Source organism: Dasypus novemcinctus, chromosome 16 (assembly GCF_030445035.2).
Source record: "Dasypus novemcinctus isolate mDasNov1 chromosome 16, mDasNov1.1.hap2, whole genome shotgun sequence".
Classification (NCBI taxonomy): Eukaryota; Metazoa; Chordata; class Mammalia; order Cingulata; family Dasypodidae; genus Dasypus; species Dasypus novemcinctus.
Genome location: NC_080688.1, coordinates 25,680,841 through 25,696,710, shown reverse-complemented (window position 1 = coordinate 25,696,710; position 15,870 = coordinate 25,680,841). Strand labels below are relative to the sequence as shown.

The 15,870-nt window shown below is 39.3% G+C and overlaps 1 protein-coding gene across 1 annotated transcript in view; it reads left to right on the top strand.

Moving 5' to 3' along the window:
• RALBP1 (ralA binding protein 1) overlaps positions 1–15,870 on the top strand; it is an 80,845-nt gene that overhangs the window by 15,118 nt on the left and 49,857 nt on the right. The gene's annotated exons all lie outside the window — the stretch shown is intronic.

Sequence of the window (15,870 nt, the reverse complement as noted above, 5' to 3'; positions counted from 1 at the left end):
GCCCTTTCTCATTTATACCACTTCCACTTTATTATGGAGTGCTGCTGTGCACGCCCAACTTTATGGTTTGGTGGGTCAGACAATACCCAGCTCATGATAGGCAACTCAGGTCTTATGGTAATTTGATGGCCCATGGTTAAGCATTGGATCTCCACTAAGGCCCAGTAGCAGACCAAAAGCTGTTTCTCAAAAGGGGAGTAGTTATTTGCAGAGGATGACAGGGCTTTGCTCCAAATCCTAAGGGTCTACAGTCTACATTTTGATTCTCCTGTAGGGGCCTGCCAAAGCTCCGGACAGCATTTCTATTTGCCACGAAACTTCCAGCTGCTGGATCTGCTGGGTCATATGGCCCAAATGGTAGTGCAGCTTGAACAGCAGCCTGGACCTGATGCGGAGCCTCTTCTTGTTCCCATCCCCAATCAAAACTAGCAGCTTTTCTGGTCACCTGGTAAATGGGCCGGAGTAGCACACCCAAATGAGGAATGTGTTGTCTCCAAAATCCGAAGAGACCAACTAAGCGTTGTGCTTCTTTTTTGGTCATAGGTGGGGCCAGATGGAACAGCTTATTCTTCACTTTAGAAATGATATCTCGACATGCCTCACAGTACTGGACACTTAGAAATTTCACTGAGGTGGAAGGACCTTGTATTTTAGTTGGGTTTATCTCCCATCCTCTCTTACACAAATGCCTTACTAATAAGTCTAGAGTCTTTGTTACTTCTTGCTCATTAGGTCCTATCACCATGATATCATCAATATAATGGACCAGTGTGATGTCTTGTGGGAGGGAGAGATGATCAAGATCCTTGCAGACAATACTATGACATTGGGCTGGAGGTTGATGTACCCTTGAGGCAGGACATGAAGGTACACTGCTGGCCTTGCCAGCTGAAAGCAAACTGTTTCTGGTGGTCCTTACTAATAGTGACTGAGAAAAAAACATTTGCTAAATCAGCATACCGTGTACCGGGATCATGTTGATTTGCTCAAGCAATGATACCACATCTGGGACAGCAGCTGCAATTGGAATCACCACCTGGTTAAGTTTACGATAATCTACTGTCATCCTCCAAGAGCCATCTGTTTTCTGTACAGGTCAAATAGGAGAATTGAATGGGGACGTGGTGGGAATCACCACCCCTGCATCCTTCAAATCTTTGATGGTGGCACTAATGTCTGCAAATCCCTCCAGGAATCCGGTATTGCTTTTGGTTTACTATTTTGCTAGATGGGTGCAGTTCTGGTGACTTCCACTTGGCCTTTCCAACTATGATAACCCTCACTCCACAAGTAAAATATCCAGTGTGGGGATTCTGCTAATTAATGTGTATGTCTATTCCAATTATGCATTCTGGAACTGGGGAAATAATCACAGAATGGGTCTGGGGACCCACTGGACCAACTGTGTGATGAACTTGAGGTAAAACTCCTAACCTCCATAAGCCACTATTCTGGCTGCTGGACTACAGTAACATTTTGGGTCTCCTGGAATTAATGTCACTTCTGAGCCAGTATCTAATAATCCCCGATACGTCTGATCATTTCCTTTTCCCCAGAGTGCACAGATACTCTGGTAAAAGGCTGTGGATCTCCTTGGGGAAAGGTGGCAGGAAGATTAACAATAAATTTTGTGCAGTTTAACCGGATCCTGCAAAGTCGGTCTCTTGGTTACAAACTCTCTCAGTTTCTGTTTATCTGTGAATATTCTAAACTTGCCCTCATTTTCGAAAGATAGGCTTGCCCAATATAAGATTCTTGGCTGGAAGTTTTTCTCTTCAGTTTCTTTATTAACATAGCATACCATTGTCTTCTTGCCTCCAGGAGATGAGAAATCAGAACTTAATCTCATTTGTTATCCCTTATATGTTATGCATTTTTTCTCTTGCTACTTTCAGCTTTCTCTGTCTTTGGCATTTGATTTTCTCATTAGTATTTGTCTAGAAGTTGTTCTGTTTGGATTTAGTTGAATGGGAGTATGTTGTGCTCCTTGGAGATGGATATCTGTGTCCTTCAATGGGATTGGGAAGTTTTCTACCATTATTTCTTCACATATTCCTTCTGCCCCTTTTCCCTTCTCTTCTTCTGGGACACCCACAGCATGTATGTTTGCACATCTCTTGCTGTTGTTTAGTTCCCTGAGACTTACTTCAAATTTTTTCTATTATTTTCTTCGTCTGTTTTTTGTATGCTTACTTTTGGAGGATATTTTTTTAAGTTCACCTTCAAATCCTTTCTTCTCTCAAATCTGCTGTTATGTGATTCCTGTGTATTTTTAATTTCATTTATTGTGCTTTTCATTCCCATAAGATCTATTTTTCTATGTATGCTTTCAAATTCTTTTTTATATTCATCCAATGTCTTCTTTTTTTTAAATTAATTTTTAAAATTTATTTCTCTCTCCTTCCCCCCACCCCCCACTGTCTGCTCTCTGTGTCCATTCACTGTGTGTTCTTCTGTGTCTTCTTGCATTCTTGGCAGCACCAGGAATCTGTCTCTTTTTTGTTGCATCATCATGCTGCATGAGCTCTCCATGCGTTTGGCGCTACTCTCGGGCAGGCTGAGCTTTTTTGCCTGGGGCAGCTCAATGCGGTGCACACTCCTTACATATGGGGCTCCCCTATGTGGGGGACACCTCTGTGTAGCACAGCACTCCTTGCACATGGCAACACTGTGCATGGGGACAGGTCACCATATGGGCCAGGAGGCCCTGGGTTTGAACCCATCCCATATGGTAGGTGGATCCTCTATCAGTTGAGCCATGTCCGCTTCTGCCATTGTCTTCTTAGTATCCTTCATCTCTTTAGCCATCACGTTGAATTTATTAAGGAGATTTGTTTGAACATCTGTGATTAGTTGTCTCAACTCCTTTATGTCATCTGGAGGCTTATCTTGTTCCTTTAAGTGGGCCTATCTTCCTGTTTCTTGGTATGACTTGTAATTTTTTGTTGGTGTCTTGGCATCTGGCTTATTAGATGTATTTATTCTAAGTGCAGTTTCTCTCTTTAGTTTAGGGCTTTCTTGCCCTTTCTCCCTTGCTGGTTGTGTAGGAAGAACTGAGGATTAATTGGTGCTGTAAACAGTAGAAGTTCAATGTCAATGTACATTTGTTGTTTCAAAGAAAAACAGTCCTAAACATGCAGTATTACCCATATTCATATTTTACATAATGTTTTACTCTGTTGTACAGTCCCATGTCACATTTTTTAGGTTTCCTTTTAGTAAAATGCTTGATTTTATTTTTCATGTCATACCCATGTAATAGCACTACTAGGGTACAAACACAATGTTGTGCTTTCATCATTTCTATTCATTTTCAAAGATGAAAATCTTTTTACCACTTATGCACACGTTAATCTTCAGCTTTCTGTTCTCTAAACTCATTCTGTCTTCTGGTGACCCATATTCAAATTATTAAATCCATCAGATTTGTAGCAGTTTGATATAGCTATGAATTCCAAAAATAGATATTGGATTATGTTTGTAATCTGGTCTATACCTGGCATGATTAAATTATGATTAGGGTTTTGATTGGGCAACATCATTAGGGCACTGACAATGCGGGGGGGGGGGTGCTCACAGATAAAAGACATGACAAAGGACAGAGTCGAGGACTTTTTAAATGGAGTTTTGATGGTGGAGTTTGATGCTGAAGTCTTAAGCTGAAGCCTGGGAAGTAAGCACACAGAGGAAAGAGAAGAAATCCCCATGAAGAGAGGAACACCGAGCCCAGAAAGAAGCAAGCCTTGGGAACTTGGGAAGAGAGGAACCCTGAGCCCAGAGAGAAGCAAGACCTCGAAAAAGAGGAACCCAGGAAGCCTGAACCCTGGCAGTGGCAGCCATCTTGCTCTAACACATGGAAATAGACATGGTGAGGGAAGTAACCAGTTCTTTGTGGCCTGGTATCTGTAAGCTCCTATGCCAAATAAATACCCCTTATGAAAGCCAACAGGCTTCTGGTAGTTGGCATCAGCACCCCTTTGGCTGACTGATACAAAATTATACAATATATTTATTTCATAATAGTGTAGTCATAACCATATTTGTCCTTTTTGTGTCTGGTTTGCTTCACTTAATATAATGTCCTCCAGGTTCATGCATGTTGTCATATGCTTTATGACTTCATTTCTTAGTACTATTTCATTGTGTATACACCACAGTTGTTTTTTAAAAATTTTATTTTGGATCTGGAAAGAGTTTTGTATTTGTTTTTTTATTCTCTACCCTCTCCCCGCTCTGCTGTTTTTGCTGTGTTCACTTGCTCTATGATCTTCTGTATCTATTTCTCTTTTTGTTCTCTCTTCTTGTCTTTCTCCTCTAGGATTCACCAGGATTCGATCCTGCAGACCTCTGATGTGGTGAGAGGTTCCCTGTCAATTGTGCCACCTTAGTTCCTGGTCTGTGCTGTGCCTCACCTTGACTTTCACCTTCATCTCTCTTTTGTAGCATCATCATCTTGCCGTGTGACTCACTTGCATGAATACTGGCTCACTGCGTGGGCACTTGGCTTGCTCTGCGGGCACTCAGCTTGCCATGTGCTCACTGGCTCACCATGCAGCTACTCAGATCGCCACGTGGGCAATGGGCTCGTCACCTGGGCATTCGCATGGGCACTAGCTTGCTGTGCAGGCACTGGCTCACCACATGGGTACTGGCTCACCATGCGGGCACTCACGTGGGCACTCGGTTCGCCGCATGGGCACTTGCGTGGGCACTCAGCTCACCACATGGGCACTTAGCTCCCTGTGCGGGCACCCATATGGGCACTTGGCTTGCCACACAGGCACCCACATGGGCTCTCGGCTCGCCGTGCGGGTACTTGGCTCTCTGTGTAGGTACTTGGCTTACCGTGCAGGCACGCTTTCTCATCTTCTTTTTCACCAGGAGGCCCCAAGAATAGAACCCAGGTCTTCCTGTATGGTTGGTGGAGGCCTTATCACTTGAGCCACTTCCGCTTCCCCACCACAGTTTATTTAGCCGTTCATTGGCTGATGAACACCTGGATTGTTTCCATTTTTTGGCAATTTGTTTTCCTTCTGTTCCTATCTTTTGAAGTATTTTCATCTAGAAACAATAATGGATTTTGTCGAAAGCCTTTTCTGCATAGATCTAGATGATCATGTGATTTTTTTCCCTTTAATTTGTTAATGTGGTGTATTATATTAATTGCTTTTCTTATGTTGAAGCATCCTTGCATATCAAGACTAAATCCCACTTTGAACATGATGTATAAGTCTTATGGTATGCTGTGGATTCTGTTTGCAAGTATTTTGTTGAGAATTTTTGCATCTATGTTCATTAGAGAGATTGGTCTGTAATTTTCTTTTTCCTGTAGTGTTTTTATCTGGCTTTGGTATTAGGCTTATGTTGGCTTCATAAAATGTGTTGGGTAACTTTCCTTCCTCTTTAATTTTTTGGAAGAGTTTAAATAGGATTGGTGTTAATTCTTTTGAAATGCTTTGTAGAATTCACCTCTGAAACCATCTGGTCCTGCACATTTCTTTTTTGGGAGATTATTGATGATTAATTCTATCTCTTTAAATGTGATTGGTTTGTTAAGTTCATGTATTTCTTTATAGTCAGTATTGGTTGTGCATTTCTAGGAGTTTGTCCATTTCATATAAGTTGTCTAGTTTGTTAGCATACAGTTTCTCATAATATCCTCTTATGATCGTTTTTGTTTCCTTGGGGTCAGTCTTAATTTCACCCTTGTCATTTCTGATTTTATTTATTTATATCTTCTCTCTTTTTTTCTTTGTTGGTCTAGTTAAGGGTTTGTCAATTTGATTGATCTTCTCAAAGAACCACCTTTAGGTTTTGTTGATTTTCTCTATTTTTTGTTGATGATGTTGTTCTCAATTTCAATATTTTTAGTTTTTATTTTTTTTTTGCAGTAACGGGACCGGGGATTGAACCCAGGATCTCATATATTGGAAGCTGGCCCCCAACCACTGAACCACATCAGCTCCCTTGAGTTGTTTCCTTTATTTTTCTGCTTGTTGCTTGTTTTTTTTGTTCCCAGGAGGCACTGGAAATGGAACCTGGGACCGCCCATGTGGGAAGCAGGTACTCCACCACTTGAGCCACATCTGCTCCCATCAGTTTCAGTTCTTTTTTACTTCTTTCCTTCTGCTTGGCTTTGGGAACGGTTTGCTATTCTTTTTGTAATTTCTCCAGTTGTTCAGTTAGGCCTTTGATTTTAGCACTCTCTTTTTTTAATATAGTAGTAGTAGTTTAGGTCTATAAATTTCATTCTTAGCAGTAACTTCTCTGTATCCCATAAGTTTTGATAAGTTTTGTTCTCATTTTCATTTGTCTCAATATATTTACTAATTTCAGTTAAAATTTCTTCTTCGACCCACTGATTAGGAGTGTATTGTTTAGCCTCCGCACATTTATTTTCCCATTACTTATCCATTATTGATTTTCAGTTTAATTCAGTTATGATTAGCACACATGCGTTTGTATAATTTCAGTCATCTTATATTTATTGAGACCTGCCTTTTGATCTAACATGTGGTCTATCCTGGATAAAGTTCCATGAGCACTTGAGAAGAAGTATCACCCGGTGATTTCAGATGGAACGTTTTCTGTATATGTCTTTAGCTCATTTATCATATTGTTCAAGTTCTCTGTTTCCTTTTTGATCTTCTTTCTAGTTCTGTATAGTGAGGTAAATGGTGTATTGAAGTCTCCAGCTATTACTGTAGACATGTCTATTTTTCTTTTCAGTTTTACCAGAGTTTACTTCATGTATTTTGGCACACCCTGATTAGGTACATAGACATTTATGACTGTTATTTCTTTCTGGTGGATTGTCCCTTTTATTACTATAGAATGTCCTTCCGTATGTCTTATAACTTTTTTCATTTAAAATCTGTTTTGTCCGATATTAGTATAGCTATCCCTGCTCTTTTTTGGTTACTGTTTGCATGGAGTATCTTTTTCTATCCCTTCACATCAGTCTAAGGTGAGTCTCTTGTAGGCAGCATTTGGTTGGCTCATGTTTTTTTAATCCATTCTGTCGGTCTATATCTTTTGATTGGGGAGTTTAGTCCACTCACATTCAGTGGTATTCCTGTAAATGCTTTATTTATTTCTACCATTTTTGTTCTTTGGTTTTCATATATCATATCCTACTTTTATCTGCCCCTTTTTTAAAAAAATTTTTAAAATTTCATTCCTTTTTAAAAAAAGATACATAGAACACAAACAATGTTACATTAAAAAATATAAGAGGTTCCTAAATACCCCACACCCCATCCCACCCCATTCCTCCCACATCAACAACCTCTTTCATCAGTGTGGCACATACATTGCATTTGGTGAATACATTTTGGAGCACTACTGCCCTGCATGGATTATAGTTTGCATTATAGTTACACTCTCCCCCAGTCCATTCAGTGGGTTATGGCAGGCTATATAATGTTCAGCATCTGACCCAGCAATATCATTTAGGACAACTTCAAGTCCAGAGAATGCCCCCACATCACATCTCATCTTCCCTGTTCCTGCCCTCAGCAACTCCTGTGTCCACTGTCTCCACATCAGTGATACAATTTCTTCAATTGCTGGTGTCACAATAGTTCTGTAGTAGAATACCAGTAAGTCCACTCTAATCCATATTTTATTCCTCCATCCTGCAGGCCCTGGGATAGAAATGTCCACTCCACCTCTAAATCGAGAGGGGGCTTAGATCCCACATGGGTGATGGATGTGATTCTCCTCCTTGCAGTTGTAGACTCTCGGTTCCCTGGTATGGTGGTTGACCATCTTCACCTCCCTGTTAGCTGTCCTGGGTAAGTCCAGCTAACTGGAGAGTAGGAGTTGCAACACTGCTGAGGCTAAGGGCCCAGCTGGCACATGACCAGTCCAGAGATTCAAGTCTCCTGAGTGTACACCAGCCCCACCATCAACCACAGGTTCAGTAAAAGTGACAGAATAGGCATATGTAGGAAGGTCACATTTGAGTCCAACTCCATTACACTCAGGAACACAAATTACAAAGTAGGGCTCACTGACAAGGCACTGAACCCAGAACCATCTGCCATGACCATAGGACCTATGTGTCTCTGTATCCCTCAGGAGCACCAGTACCTGGGGTTGTATCTACTTGACTGTCATTTGGATGCTGCTGAGTTGTGTGTAAGCACAACCCCTCTGATGACCTCCTGACTCTTTTTTGAAGACTCTTAGCCATATAAACTCATTTGCCTTTACTATTATCCCCCTTTTATTCAAGGTCTTTTTCTAGTTGCATCACCAACTAGTGATTGGTAGTAATCACTTGGCGCCAGGAAGGCTCATCCCCAGGAGTCATGTCCCACACTGGGGGGAATTTACCTGCCTTTTAACTGTTTTGGCTATCCTTTCTAGTATTCTTGCTGTTTACACTCTCCTCCAAGCTTCTCTCTCCTCTCTTTTTCTTTCAGGATGTAAGGCTTCCTTTTAATTCCTGCCAAGACAGATTCTTTTTTATGAACTCTCTTAGTTTCTGTATTTGTGAATATTTTATTAAAGTCACCTTCAGACTTGAAGGACAGTTTTGCTTGATAAAGAATTCTTGGCTGGTAATTTTTCTCTTCCAGTATCCTAATTATATCATACCACTGTCTTATTGCCTAACTGATTTCTGATGAGAAATCTGCAGTGTTACTGGGTAACCCTTGTATATGATGTTTTGCTTCTCCCTTGCTGCTCTCACAATTTTCTCTTTATCTTTGACGTTTGACATTTTGAGTAGTATGTGTCTTGGAGTAGGTCTGTTTGGATTTATTGTGATGAGAATACACTGCACTTCTTGGACATATAAGTTCATTTCTTTCATGAGAGTTGGGAAATTTTCAGCCATTATTTCTTCAAATACTCTTTATGCCCCTTTTCCCTTCTCTTCTTCTGAAAGTCCCATGACATGTATGTTATTGTGCTTCATGTTGTCATTCAACTTCTTAAGTCTCTGTTCCATTGTTTTTCATTCTTTTCTCTCTTCAGTTTCAGTTGTCCTGTCTACCGTATCACTCTTTCTTCTGTTATTTCGATTCTACTGTTGTATGCCTTTAATGTGTTTTTTGTCTTACTTATTATGCCTTTCATTCCTGTGAGCTCTTTTATTTACTATTCCGGTCTTAAAATTCTTTGTGCTTGCCCAGCGCTGAACCACTGTGCCACATCGGCTTCCCTGAATTCATTTTCTCATTTGTTACGCTTGTCAGGAGAACCACATGTGTCTTCTTTTTTTTTTTTTATTTGACTCTTACACTGCATTTAAAGTCTCTTTTTTTCTTTATTTAATCTTTTTTTAAAAGATACGTAGATCACACAAAATTTTAACATTAAAAAATATAAGAGGTTTCCATAAACCCCATTCCCCACACCCCCCATGCCTCCCACATCAACAACTTCTTTCATTAGTGTGGTACTCAGTGTCTTCTTGATGTCTTTCATCTCTTTAGCTATATTGTCTTTTTTTTTTTTTTAAGATTTATTTATTCCTGCCGCCCCCCCCATCTGTTCTCTGTGTGTCTATTTGCTGCGTCTTCTTTGTCCGTTTCTGTGGCAGGGCACTCCTTGCGCACGTGAGCACTGCGCATGGGCTAGCTCCACACGGGTCAAGGAGGCCCGGGGTTTAAACTGCGGACCTCCTAAGTGGTAGACGGACACCCTAACCACTGGGTCAAGTCCGCCGCCTAGCTATATTGTCTTTAAACGCCTTAATTTGATTTTGAAAGTTTGTATGACTTGTTGATTGTCTCAAATCTTGTGTCTTATTGGGTTTTTGATGTATTTCTTTTCTTGAGCCATTTCTTCCATTTTCTTCATATGGCTTGTAATTTTTTGGTTGACGTCTAGGGATCTGATAATGATGATGAGTTTACTCTGATGTTCAATTTCTTTTGTCAGGATTTCCATATAGAGAAACGTAACTGCATTAAGCTTTGTATAGGAAATTCGAGATAAATGGTTCTTCCTTTATTTACAAGTTATTTAAAATAATTACGTTTCCCTTGGCATTCTCCAAAGATGACTAGAATAGTTTCCTATGGCTACTGTAATGAAATACCCCAAACTCAGGGACTTCAAACAGCAGAAATTAGTCTCTTGCAGTTTGGGAGTCTGGATGTCAGAAATTAAGGTGTCAGCAAGGTTGTTTCCTTCTGGAGGCTCTGAGGTAGAATGTCTTCCATGCGTCACCCTTAGCTTCTGGGGATGCTGGCAATCCTTGGTGTTCCTTGCCTTGCAGATGTATCATTTCAATCCTTCTCTTCCTCCATTGTTACATGGCATTCTCCTAGTGTGTGTCCCTGTGTCTTCAATATGTCTTTATGTGGACACCTGTCATTGGATTTATGGCCCACCCTAATAGTGTGTAATCTCATCTTAAAATCCCCATTTCTAAATAAGATCACATTCACAGTACTGGGGTTATGACTTCAACATATCTTTTTGGAAGACACAGTGCAACCCACAACAGTATCATTCTGAATTCATGGGTTTGTATGTGCTTACTGCATTTAGTTCATTCACTGCATTTATTAAATTCATGGGTGTTTGTCTCAGTTTGCCCAGGGGCTGCCAATGCAAACTACAGAAATATGTTGGCCTTTATAAAGGAGATTTATTTGGTGTAAAAGCTTACAGTTCCGAGGCCATGAAATGTCCAAATTAAAGCACCATTACAGATGGTTTCTCACCAAAGTCGCTACTGTTGAACCTGGTCCCACCATGTGGCATTCAGTCATATGGCAGGGCTTGTCTCCTCAACCTTGAGCTGCTCCATGGGCCCAGCCAGGGGACTCTTTCTGTGCTTCTGTGCTCTTCTGGTTCCATACTTTGGAACCTCTCTCAGCCTCTGGGGCTTCTCTGTTTTCCTGTAGTCCCCTCTCTCACATAGCAGGATCAATATGGCAGCTTCCTTTCTCTGTGTGCCTCCGTTTATATCAGATCCAGCAAGAGGGCAGAGACCCAAGCTGGCTCATGCCTCACTGAGGCAGTCCAATCAAAAGCCCCAAAGTGATCTTGTCAAAGTAATCTAATCAAAAACCTCTCAGTGGAATTTAATTCAATCAAAGGACCCCAAGCCCACAGGAATGGATTAGTTCAAGAACAATCTTTTTCTGGGATTGACAAAATTCGGACTGTTACATGTTCATATTGTCCCATTTCTGGCCAGTGGGAATTTTTTCCCCATATTAACTCCTTACTCCTTTTGACATGATCCCAGGCATCTTTCATTTGTGACATGATGTTTCAGTCTCATCTTATCCATATCTTGCTCTTATATCTGGAATTGGTCTAATGGAAATACCTAATATTCCACTTAATCATGTAGGCTCATACAACTCATGAGTACTTACGTCTTAACAGCTTAGCCACTTTGAAAAATAAAACACATAAATTAAAAGAGAAAAGTAATGTTTTAATTTGCCTCTTAAATAACTAAAATTATTAATGGGGTATATGTACCAATTGGATGTTATACAACTTCTAAAACTTTGCAATCTGGATATCACTTCTCTCATTTCTTGTTCCATGTTGATTTTCTCATGGTACTTGTTTATCACACAGCTATCCCCAAAACCCAGCTGCACAAAGATGTGTCATCAGAAGAAATGTAATGCAATCTATATTACACTACAGTACTATCCAAACTGAAGGACTTTGAGCTGAGGGTTTGTGCGGTGTGGACAATTGTTGCGTATTTTTGTTTCACTGAAATTTAAGATACCCGGTGGCACTGCTCTGAGTTTGTCTGCAGTGTCCCTAGATCCCTCCTTGCACGCCCTGGGAGTCATGGACTAGATAATTTATCTAGTTCCTGTTGCAACCAATGGTGTGCCTTTTCTTTCTATTACATAGAGTTCATTGATTTTTTCCCCGTTTGAGTTCTGATTTAAGATTTGCTTGAATACAGATGATGTGATCTTGAAATGAGGCAGGAAGAAGGCCTGCTCCACAAAAGGATACCATCCATTTATAAAGTGTTCTGTTTCACTGTTAAGCTTCAGTGGTATTTATTAGGTATGTTAAATAAGAAAGCTTTTTTTTTGTTTTACCTATTCAGAGTGACTGTTAGTGATGACACTTGATTTTGTTTAAAGGCAAAAGTCCCTGTGGGTTTTTCTCCCAGTACACACACACACACACACACACACATATATTCTTTAATTTGGGCAGCTCTTTGTAGAATTGAATTGTTTTCTTTCTAGTCTTTGCCTTACAGGCAAAATTCTTTGTATCTGCTATGTCCTATATGTTTTAGCTGTTTATTTTCCAGCACCTTACATTCTGACTCTTTGAATTTGAACTTTTACTTAAAATGTTGGACATAATTTCTACCCTTAATTTAGCAAATCTGGAGTTTTGATTTTATATATAGCATTGTGTCAGTTTTATAAAATAATGTTAATTTTTCTATTTTCTTGTCACCAGTCATTTACTTTAATAGCTGTTGTCAGCATAAAAAAGATATTCTTATATTCATTATAATGAACTTTTGGATTTTACGTTTTCTAAACTGATTATACAGGCACATCTTGTCTTATGCTTATCATTTTAATCAGTGACACTGATAATTTGTGAAGCTGAATGAAAACATTAAATCCTTGTGTAGTCACTGAATTTCTGTGAGTAGCATGTTGACTAATTAAAAGTTTATTTGGATAAGACCCTGGGGCATGGGAGAAGATAAAATAAAGATTAAATCTGATATATAAGAAGGGTACAGAAAAGAAACAGTAACCCAAATAAAGAGCAAAGTCTCTGTGAAGTATAAACCTAAACACATATTAATAGAGTTTGAAAAGACTAATTACATAACAGCTAAATTAGGATGATAATTGGTATGTGGAGATATGTGTGAGAAAATGTTTTCTTGCCTGTAAATGTGAGTTTGCATTTACTGGGTGCTGGTTATAACCCTTAAGCATACTTTTAGGGAAAAGAAATAAACCTTCTCCACTTTTTTTTTTTTTGAGGTGCTGGGAATTTGAACTTGGACCTCATACATGTGAAGCAGGGACTCAACCACTGAACTGAGCTACACCTGCTCTGCCTTTAGTATCCTCTTTTATCCCCTGTGCTTGAAATTCACAATGTGCTTTCTCACGGGTCTCTTCATTTATTGTGCAAGGCACCTAGTGGTCCCTTGTACCTCTGGGGGATTTTCTGCCTTCCTTTCTATTTTAGTTTTAAATTTCCTTGTTCATATTTCAGCTTCCAAGCTTATCTTCTTAGCTGAATGCTCTTTTTTTTCCAGATTTTTTTTTTTTTAAGGTACTGGAGATTGAACCCAGGAACCTCATACATGGAAAGCAGGCACTCAAACACTGAGCTATATCTGCTCCCCCCAGATTTTTTAATAATTTATTTTTGTTAGAGAAGTCGTAGGTTTACAGAAATATCATGCATAAATTATATAAAATACAGAGTTCCGATATCCACCCTATTAATAACTCCTTACATTATGGTATATGTAGTTTAATTATCAAAAAACATGTTTATAATTATACTATTAACTATAGTTAATCATTTATAATAGGTTTCATTGTGTTGTACAGTTGTTTTTTCTTTTAATTTTTATTCCAGTAATATATAATGTAAAATTTCCCCTTTAAACCACATATTTGTAATTCACATGTATAATTCATTCACATACATAATTTATTGCTAATTTCATCTACAGTGTTGTATCACCATCACCACCATCCATTTCCAAAACTTTACGATCAACCCAAATAGAAATTCTGTATGATTTAAGCTTTAACTCCCCATTCCCTATCCCTAATCCAGCCCCTGTAACCTATTTTCTACATTCTGACTCTCTGAGTTTGCTTATGCTAATTATTTGATATCAGAGAACATATAATTTTCCTTTTGTACCTGGCTTACTCAGTGTGATGTCTTCAAGGTTCATTCATGTTGCATACCCCAGAACGTCATTCCTTCTCAATGCTAGATAATATTCCATTGTATGTATATACCACATGTTGTTGTATCCATTCATTGGTTGATGGACACTTGGGTTTGCTTCCATCTTTTGGCAATTGTGAATAATGCTGCTATAAACATCGTTGTGCAAATATCAAATATTTTTTTGAGTCCCAGCTTTCAATTATTCTGGGTATATACCAAGTAGTGGGATTGCCACTTCTTAGGGTAATTCTGTATTTAGCTTTCTGAGGAATTGCCAAACTGTCTTCCATGGCAGCTACACCATTTTACATTCCCACCAGTGATGAAGGAATGTTCCTATTTCTTCACATCATCTCCAACACAAAATTTTCTGTTTTTTTTTTTTAATAGTAGTCATTCTAGTGGGTGTGAAATCATATCTTGTGGTTTTGATTTTCATTTCCCTAATAGCTTGTTACGTTGAGTATCTTTTCATATGTTTTTTGGCCATTTGTATATCCTCTTCGAAGAAATGTCTATTCAAGTTTTAGCCCGTTTTTAAATTGGGTTTATCTTTTTATTGTTGAATTGAATTTCTCTGTCAATTGAGATGATCATTCTATTAGTGAATTTCTAATGTTGAACCATCTTTGCATATCTGGGGTAAATCCCACTTAATCATGGTGTGTAATTCTTTCACTGTGTTGTTGGATTTGGTTTGCTAGTATTTCGTTGAGGAATTTTGATCTATATATTCATAAATTATTTGTCTGTAATTTTCTTTTTTTTATGGCATCTTTACTGGCTTTGATATGAGGGTGATGTTGGCCTCATAGAATGAATTAGGGAGTGTTCACTCTTCAGTTTCTTGGAAGACTGTGAGCAAGACTGGTGTTAATTCTTTTAGCCTGTTTTATTTCAGTGGGGTCAGTAGTAATGTCTTTACATTTCTGTTCTTTGTTGTTTCTTTTTTATTTTTTCCTTTGTCAATCTTGCTAAAAGTTTGTCAATTTAAAAAAAAACAACTTTTGGTTTTGTTGATTCTGTGTTGTTTTATTTTCTTCCATTTGCCTCTGCTCTGACCTTTGTTATTTCCTTCCTTCTGCTTCCTTCCTTTATTTATTTCTCTCCCCCCACCCCCGCCCTAGTTGTCTGTTCTCTGTTTCTATTTGCTCCCTGTTCTTCTTTGTCTGCTTCTGTTGTCAGCGGCACGGGAATCTGTGTTTCTTTTTGTTGCATCATCTTGTTGTGTCAGCTCTCCGTGTGTGCAGCGCCATTCCTGGGCAGGCTGCACTTTCTTTCGCGCTGGGCGGCTCTCCTTACGGGGTGCACTCCTTGTGCGTGGGGTTTCCCTACACGGGGGACACCCCTGCGTGGCAGGGCACTCCTTGCACGCATCAGCACTGCGCGTGGGCCAGCTGCGCGCGGGTCAAGGAGGCCTGGGGTTTGAACCATGGACCTCCCATGTGGTAGACGGACGCCCTAACCACTGGACCAAGTCTGCTTCCTTGCTCCCTTCAGGTTTTAGTTTGCTCTCATTTTTCTTTTTTTTCCAGTTTTGAGGTTTGGTTTCTGATTTGAGATCTTTCTTCTTTCTTTATGTAAGCATTTTGCCATTTAATTTTCCCTCTCAGCCTGCCTTTGCTGCATTCTGTAAGTTTTGGTATGTTGTATTTTTGTTTTCATTTACTTTAAGATTTTTCCTAATACCCCTTGTGATTTCCTCATTAACCCATTGGCTGTTTAAGAGTACATTGTTTAATCTCCACATATTCTGAATTTTCCATTTCTCCCTCTGTTATTGATTTCCAGTTTTATTCCAGTGTGGTCAGACAAGATACATTATATGATTTCAATATTTTAAAATTTATGTAGGCTTGCTTTGTTACCTAAGGTTGGTTTATCCTGGGTAATGATCCATGTGCACTCCAGAAGAATGTGTATTATGTTGTTCAAGTCTTATGTTTCCCTCCTGATCTTCTG